This window comes from Pseudophryne corroboree, chromosome 4 (assembly GCF_028390025.1).
Source record: "Pseudophryne corroboree isolate aPseCor3 chromosome 4, aPseCor3.hap2, whole genome shotgun sequence".
In the NCBI taxonomy this organism is placed as follows: Eukaryota; Metazoa; Chordata; class Amphibia; order Anura; family Myobatrachidae; genus Pseudophryne; species Pseudophryne corroboree.
The window spans coordinates 819,087,467-819,096,372 of record NC_086447.1 but is presented as its reverse complement, the minus strand read 5'-3'; positions in this window follow the sequence as shown (position 1 = coordinate 819,096,372).

Below are 8,906 nucleotides of genomic sequence, written 5' to 3'. Positions count from 1 at the left end.
GTAATGGCCGAAATGATGGTTCTCCTGCGCAAGCAAGGAGTCACAACTATCCCGTACTTGGACAATCTCCTGATAAAGGCGAGATCCAGGGACCAATTTCTGCAGAACATTACGCTCTCCCTGACAATTCTGCAGCAACATGGTTGGCTCCTAAACTTGCCAAAATCGCAGTTAGTTCCGACGACACGGCTGTCGTTTTGGGAATGATTCTGGACACAGAATTACAGAGAGTTTTTCTTCCAGTGGAAAAGGCTCTGGAAATTCAGACCCTGGTCAAACAAATTCTGAAACCAACAAGAGTATCGATCCATCAATGCACTCGGTTGCTGGGGAAGATGGTGGCGGCCTACGAGGCCATTCAGTTTGGCAGATTCCATGCCATAGTGTTTCAGTGGGACCTATTCGACAAGTGGTCCGGGTCCCATCTGCACATGCACCGAAGGATAACCCTGTCCTCCAAGACCAGAATCTCACTCCTGTGGTGGCTGCGCAGCTCTCACCTCCTAGAGCAGGGGTGGGGAACCTTTTTTCTACCGAGGGCCATTTGGATATTTATAAAATCCTTTGGGGGCCATACAAAAATTCTCAACTTAAAAAATTACCCTGCCCCCCAGTAGGTTTGCCCCTTAGAGGTACTGTGTGTGCGTGCCGGAGGCACGCGCGCCAAAAAAAATGGGTGTGGCCAGTTAAAATGGGACGTGATACACATATGCCCCCAATAGTGCAGTGCCAGATCCACAATTGCCCCCCACAGTGCCAGGTATACAAATGCCCCTCACAGTGCCAGGTATACAAATGCCCCTCACAGTGCCAGGTATACAAATGCCCCTCACAGTGCCAGGTATACAAATGCCACTCACAGTGCCAGGTATACAAATGCTCCTCTCAGTGCCAGGTGTACAAATGCCCCCCACAGTGCCAGGTATACAGATGCCCCTCACAGTGCCAGGTATACAAATGCCCCTCACAGTGCCAGGTATACAAATGCCAGGTATACAAATGCCCCTCACAGTGCCAGGTGTACAAATGCCCCCCCACAGTGCCAGGTATACAGATGCCCCCACAGTGCCAGGTATACAGATGCCCCTCACAGTGCCAGGTATACAAATGCCCCTCACAGTGCCAGGTATACAGATGCCCCCACAGTGCCAGGTATACAAATGCTCCCCACAGTGCCAGGTATACAGATGCCCCCACAGTGCCAGGTATACAGATGCCCCTCACAGTGCCAGGTATACAAATGCCCCTCACAGTGCCAGGTATACAGATGCCCCCACAGTGCCAGGTATACAAATGCTCCCCACAGTGCCAGGTATACAGATGCCCCCACAGTGCCAGGTATACAAATGCCCCCACAGTGCATACAGATGCCCCCACAGTGCCAGGTATACAGATGCCCCCACAGTGCCAGGTATACAAATGCCCCCACAGTGCCAGGTATACAAATGCCCGCCACAGTGCCAGGTATACAAATGCCCCCACAGTGCCAGGTATACAAATGTCCCCACAGTGCATACAGATGCCCCCACAGTACCAGGTATACAGATGCCCTCACAGTGCCAGGTATACAAATGCCCCCACAGTGCCAGGTATACATATGCCCCCACAGTGCCAGGTATACAAATGCCCCTCACAGTGCCAGGTATACAAATGCCCCTCACAGTGCCAGGTATACAAATGCCCCCACAGTGCCAGGTATACATATGCCCCCACAGTGCCAGGTATACAAATGCCCCTCACAGTGCCAGGTATACAAATGCCCCTCACAGTGCCAGGTATACAAATGCCCCTCACAGTGCCAGGTATACAGATGCCCTCACAGTGCCAGGTATACAAATGCCCCCACAGTGCCAGGTATACATATGCCCCCACAGTGCCAGGTATACAAATGCCTCTCACAGTGCCAGGTATACAAATGCCGCTCACAGTGCCAGGTATACAGATGCCCCCACAGTGCCAGGTATACAAATGCCCCCACAGTGCATACAGATGCCCCCACAGTACCAGGTATACAGATGCCCTCACAGTGCCAGGTATACAAATGCCCCCACAGTGCCAGGTATACATATGCCCCCACAGTGCCAGGTATACAAATGCCCCTCACAGTGCCAGGTATACAAATGCCCCCCACAGTGCCAGGTATACAAATGCTCCCCACAGTGCCAGGTATACAGATGCCCCCACAGTGCCAGGTATACAAATGCCCCCACAGTGCATACAGATGCCCCCACAGTGCCAGGTATACAGATGCCCCCACAGTGCCAAGTATACAAATGCCCCCACAGTGCCAGGTATACAAATGCCCCCCACAGTGCCAGGTATACAGATGCCCCCACAGTGCCAGGTATACAAATGCCCCCACAGTGCATACAGATGCCCCCACAGTACCAGGTATACAGATGCCCTCACAGTGCCAGGTATACAAATGCCCCCACAGTGCCAGGTATACATATGCCCCCCACAGTGCCAGGTATACAAATGCCCCTCACAGTGCCAGGTATACAAATGCCCCTCACAGTGCCAGGTATACAAATGCCCCTCACAGTGCCAGGTATACAAATGCCCCTCACAGTGCCAGGTGTACAAATGCCCCCCCCCCCCCCCCACAGTGCCAGGTATACAAATGCCCCTCACAGTGCCAGGTATACAAATGCCCCTCACAGTGCCAGGTATACAAATGCCCCTCACAGTGCCAGGTATACAAATGCCCCTCACAGTGCCAGGTATACAGATGCCCCCCACAGTGCCAGGTATACAGATGCCCCTCACAGTGCCAGGTATACAAATGCCCCTCACAGTGCCAGGTATGCAAATGCCCCTCACAGTGCCAGGTGTACAAATGCCCCCCCACAGTGCCAGGTATACAGATGCCCCCACAGTGCCAGGTATACAAATGCCCCTCACAGTGCCAGGTATACAGATGCCCCCACAGTGCCAGGTATACAGATGCCCCCACAGTGCCAGGTATACAAATGCTCCCCATAGTGCCAGGTATACAGATGCCCCCACAGTGCCAGGTGTACAAATGCCCCCACAGTGCATACAGATGCCCCCACAGTGCCAGGTATACAGATGCCCCCACAGTGCCAGGTATACAAATGCCCCCACAGTGCCAGGTATACAAATGCCCCCACAGTGCCAGGTATACAGATGCCCCCACAGTGCCAGGTATACAAATGCCCCCACAGTGCATACAGATGCCCCCACAGTGCCAGGTATACAGATGCCCTCACAGTGCCAGGTATACATATGCCCCAACAGTGCCAGGTATACATATGCCCCCACAGTGCCAGGTATACAAATGCCCCCCACAGTGCCAGGTATACAGATGCCCCCACAGTGCCCCCCCCCCCCCCGTGCTACTTACCGCTCCTTTCGGCGGGACACGGAGGAGAGCGCGGCTATGTTGGGCGGCGGCGTGTAGGACTTGAAACCAGCCGCCGGTTCGAGAGCCAATCAGAGCTCGCGGACCGCCAGCCGCGGCTCCTGATTGGCTGCCGGTCCGCGAGCTCTGATTGGCTCACGAACCGGCGGCTGGTTTCAAGTGCTACACGCCACCACCGCGCTCTCCTCCCTGTCCTGACACTGACAGCTGAGACACGCTGCTGCCGGACTGAGCGGCGGCGTGTCTCACTGAGAGAAGCGGGTGGGCCGGAGCAAACGGCTTCGCGGGCCTTATACGGCCCGCGGGCCGGAGGTCCCCCACCCCTGTCCTAGAGGGACGCAGGTTCGGGGTCCAGGACTGGATCGTAGTGACCACGGATGCGAGTCTCCGAGGTTGGGCAGCAGTCACGCAGGGGGAAAGCTTCCAGGGAAAATGGTCAAGCCAGGAAATGTGTCTACACAAAAACGTTCTGGAGTTAAGGGCCATTCACAACGGCCTTCTGCAAGCGTAACATCTTCGCAATCGGCCCGTCTTGGTTCAGTCGGACTACATAACAGCAGTAGCGTACATAAACCGCCAGGGCGGAACAAAGAGCAGAGCGGCAATGACAGAGGCCACAAAGGTGCTCCATTGGGCGGAAAGGCATGCAAGCGCTATATCAGCGATCTTCATTCCAGGAGTAGACAACTGGGAAGCAGACTTCCTCAGCAGACACGATCTCCAGGAGAGTGGGGTCTTCATCAAGAGGTTTTGCAGAAGTGACAAGTCTTTGGGGAATTCCTCAAATAGACATGATGTCGTCTCGCCTCAACAAGAAACTTCAGAGATATTGTTCCAGATCGAGAGACCCTTAAGCGATAGCAGTGGACGCCCTAGTGACACCGTGGGTGTTTCGGTCGGTGTACGTGTTTCCTCCGCTTCCACTCATTCCAAAAGTGATAAAGATCATAAGAAGAACAAAGGTTCAATCGATCCTCATTGTTCCAGATTGGCCAAGGAGGGCTTGGTATCCAGATCTTCAGGAATTACTCATAGGAGATCCCTGGCCTCTTCCTCTGAGGGAGGATCTATTACGGCAGGGGCCATGCGTGTTCCAAGACTTACCGCGACTTGTTTGACGGCTTGGAGGTTGAACGCCGGATCCTAGCCGGAAAGGGTATTCCCAAGGAAGTCTTTCCTACTCTTATTCAGGCCAGAAAAGGAGTAACGTCTAAACATTATCACTGTATTTGGAGAAAATATGTGTCTTGGTGTGAATCCCAGAAAGCTCCTACGGAAGAATTTCAGTTAGGATGTTTTCTCCATTTTCTACAAGCCGGTGTGGATGCGGGCCTAAAGTTGGGCTCGATTAAAGTTCAAATTTTGGCTTTATCGGTTTTCTTCGAAAAACAATTGGCCTTCTTTGCAGAAGTTCAGACCTTCGTGAAAGGCGTATTGCACATCCAACCTCCTTTTGTGCCCCCTGTGGCACCGTGGGATCTTAACGTGATGTTGCAGTTCCTTCAATCTCATTGGTTTGAGCTTTTACAGGAGGTAGAGTTGAAATTCCTTGCTTGGAAAGTGGTCATGCTGTTGGCCTTGGCATCCGCAAGGCGGGTGTCTGAATTGGCGGCCTTGTCTCGGCCTTATTTGATCTTCCATGAAGATAGAGCAGAATTGAGGACTCGTCAGCAGTTTCTGCCGAAAGTGGTTTCATCGTTCCACTTGAACCAACCTATTGTAGTGCCAGTGGCTACTGACGCCTTGCTGGAATCCAAGCTTCTCGATGTAGTAAGAGCTTTGAAAATTTATGTCGCCAGAACGGCTCAGTTTCGGAAAACAGAGGCTCTGTTTGTCCTGTATGCTCACAATAAAATTGGGGCTCCTGCTTCCAAGCAGACTATTGCGCGCTGGATTTGTCATACGATTCAGCAGGCTCATTCTACGGCTGGATTGCCGTTACCGAAATCGGTGAAGGCCCATTCTACTAGAAAGGTGGGCTCATCCTGGGCGGCTGCCCGAGGGGTCTCGGCTTTACAACTTTGCCTAGTGGCTACTTGGTCGGGTTCAAACACCTTTGCAAAGTTCTACAAGTTTGATACCCTGGCTGATGAGGACCTCATGTTTGGTCAATTGGTGCTGCAGAGTCATCTGCACTCTCCCACCCGTGCTAGAGCTTTGGTATAAACCCCATGGTTCTTGAAGTGTCCCCAGCATCCTCTCGGACGTATGAGAAAATAGGAGTGTAATACCTACCCGTAAATCCTTTTTTTCTTAGTCCGTAGAGGATGCTGGGCGCCCGTCCCAGTGCGTACTGTATCTGCAGTTATTAGTTATGGTTACACACATGTTGTGTTACGTTTATGGTCAGCCTGTTGCTGATGTTGTTCATGCCATTGACTTGCGTTGTGGAATGCCATGTTGTACGGCGTGCTTGAGGTGTGAGCTGGTATGTATCTCACCTTAGTTTAACAATAAATCCTTTTCCTCAAAATGTCCGTCTCCCTGGGCATTGTTCCTATAACTGGAGTCTGGAGGAGGGGCATAGAGGGAGGAGCCAGTTCACACCCCTTTGAAAGTCTTAAAGTGCCCATGTCTCTTGTGGATCCCGTCTATACCCCATGGATCTTGAAGTGTCCCCAGCATCCTCTACAGACTAAGAGAAAAGGATTTACCGGTAGGTATTAAAATCCTATTATTTCTTCAGTAGACTCCGTGACCTTTAAGGATTCTACTGATAGATAGAGGCGATTCTTAAATCCATGTTTGCCTTATCAGGTATTTCTCTACGTCCAATCCTCGCTGGTGCTTGGGTCCTTAAGGCCGTGGATGACTGACTAGCAAAGGTGGTCTCTGGAATGCAATCTGATGATCAATCAGAGACTATTCAATTAGCAGATTTCTGAAGCACTTACCTATGTAGGTGAAGCATTGTTGTTCTCTGCCTCAGTACAGTCACATGTTTCAGCCTTAACCGTAACAGCAATATAATCTCTACATCGGCTCCATGGAACCGGAGGAATATTTGGCATCCATAGACATAAAGGATGCCTACCTACATGTACCCATTTGGAAGGGTCACCAACATCTTCTGAGATTTGCAATTGTCCTTTGGTATTTTCAATTTCAAGCTCTCCCATTCGGCCTCTCCACGGCCCCTCGGGTGTTTATAAAGATCATGGCCCACATGGTTGCAGTACTGCGGTGTCAAGGAGTCAACATCACTCCGTATTTGAACGACCTCTTGCTGAAGGCTCCATCACAGACACTTCTTCACCAACACTTGCAACTGACAATAGACAAGCTGCAATCATTTGGGTGGATAGTGAACTTCCCGAAATCGTCTCTGACTGCTTTTTAAAGGATGGTGTTCCTAGGCCTCTTATTCGACACCAGGAGCCAGAAAGTCTTTCCGCCTCAGGACAAAATTCAGGATTTGCAATCGATGATCCGGTCTCTACTACAATTACCGTGGGTCTCAGTTCTCCGGCGTATGCAAGTATTGGGCAAGATGGTAGCAACATTCGAGGCAGTACCATATGCCAGATTCCATGCTTGACCTCTTCAAGCTCAAACTCTCTACTGTTGGACTCGAACGGGCCCACATCTGGACTCACAGTTGTTCCGCTTGTCAGTTCGGACACGTCAGTCGCTCCTTTGGTGGCTTCACAGTCACAATTTGATCAAGGAGACACAGTTCACTGTTTGGACCTGGATGATGGTTTCCACGGATGCCAGCCTCTCAGGATAGGTGGCGGTGTTTCAATCTTAACACTTCCAGGGTCTCTGGACCAACCAGGAAACAAAGATACAGATCAACATTCTGGAATTGACAGCAATTCGTTATGCCCTGCTTCAAATACAATCCTGCGTCCAAGGTCATCCGGTTCGCATTCAATCGGACAATGCCACGGCGCTGGCTTACATCAACAAGCAAGGAGGAACTCACAGCTGGAGAGCCATAAAGGAAGGTTCTCACATTCTACAGTGGGCGGAACGTTGGGTTCCGGCCATCTCCGCAGTTCACATTCCAGAAGTTAAGAATTGGGAAGCGTACTACTTAAGCCGTCACACGGTTCATCCAGGGGAGTGGGAGCTTCATCAGGAAGTCTTTCTTTCTCTGGTGTCTCGGTGGGGAACTCCCGACATAGACCTCATGGCGTCTTGTCTAAACAAAAAGCTTCCTCATTACGGGTCACGAGCTCAGGATCCTCAGGCAGTGCTGATCGATGGCGGTTTCATCTGGCCTATGTATTTCCACCGTTTCCTCTGATTCCACGTCTGCTTCAGCGCATCAGATGAGATGGATTACCAGTCATTCTCATAGCTCTGGACCAGTGGTGCACCCTTCTACACAGCATGGTGACCAGGGATCCTTTATGTCTACCTCTACGACCAGACCTTCTTCTTCAAGGACCTTGTCGCTACCACGATTTACCTCTTTTGGCTTTGACGGCATGGTTCTTGAATTCAACATTCTAAGGGCTAAGGGTTTATCTCGGCCAGTGGTAACAACTATGCTCCAAGCTAGGAAACCAGTTACCTCTCGGATTTATCACAGGGTGGGGCGTATTTACATTGCTTGGTGTGAAAAACGCGGGTTGTCCCCGGGTCTCTTTCGTTTAACTCGATTGTTGTCCTTCCTTCAGGATGGCCTGATGAAAGGACTTCGTCTTTCCTCCCTTAAAGGGCAGGTTTCTGCTCTGTCTGTACTTTTTCAGAAGAGATTGGCTCTCATTCCGGAAGTCCAGATGTTTCTTAAGGGGGTACTCAGGATTCAACCTCCGTTTGTTCCTCCGGTCCCTCCTTGGGATTTAAATTTAGTTCTAAAAGCTCTTCAGAAATCTTTGTTTGAACCTCTGGAATCTGTAGAATTGCGGTTCCTTACTCTTAAGGTGGTTTTCTCTATCGTCCTAGTGGATGCTGGGGTTCCTGAAAGGACCATGGGGAATAGCGGCTCCGCAGGAGACAGGGCACAAAAAGTAAAGCTTTAGGATCAGGTGGTGTGCACTGGCTCCTCCCCCTATGACCCTCCTCCAAGCCTCAGTTAGATTTTTGTGCCCGGCCGAGAAGGGTGCAATCTAGGTGGCTCTCCTAAAGAGCTGCTTAGAAAAGTTTAGCTTAGGTTTTTTATTTTACAGTGAGTCCTGCTGGCAACAGGATCACTGCAACGAGGGACTTAGGGGAGAAGAAGTGAACTCACCTGCGTGCAGGATGGATTGGCTTCTTTGGCTACTGGACATTAGCTCCAGAGGGACGATCACAGGTACAGCCTGGATGGTCACCGGAGCCTCGCCGCCGGCCCCCTTGCAGATGCTGAAACAAGAAGAAGGTCCAGAATCGGCGGCATGAAGACTCCTCAGTCTTCTTAAGGTAGCGCACAGCACTGCAGCTGTGCGCCATTTCCTCTCAGCACACTTCACACGGCAGTCACTGAGGGTGCAGGGCGCTGGGAGGGGGGCGCCCTGGGAGGCAATGAAAACCTATTTTTGGCTAAAAATACCTCACATATAGCCTCCGGGGGCTATATGGAGATATTTAA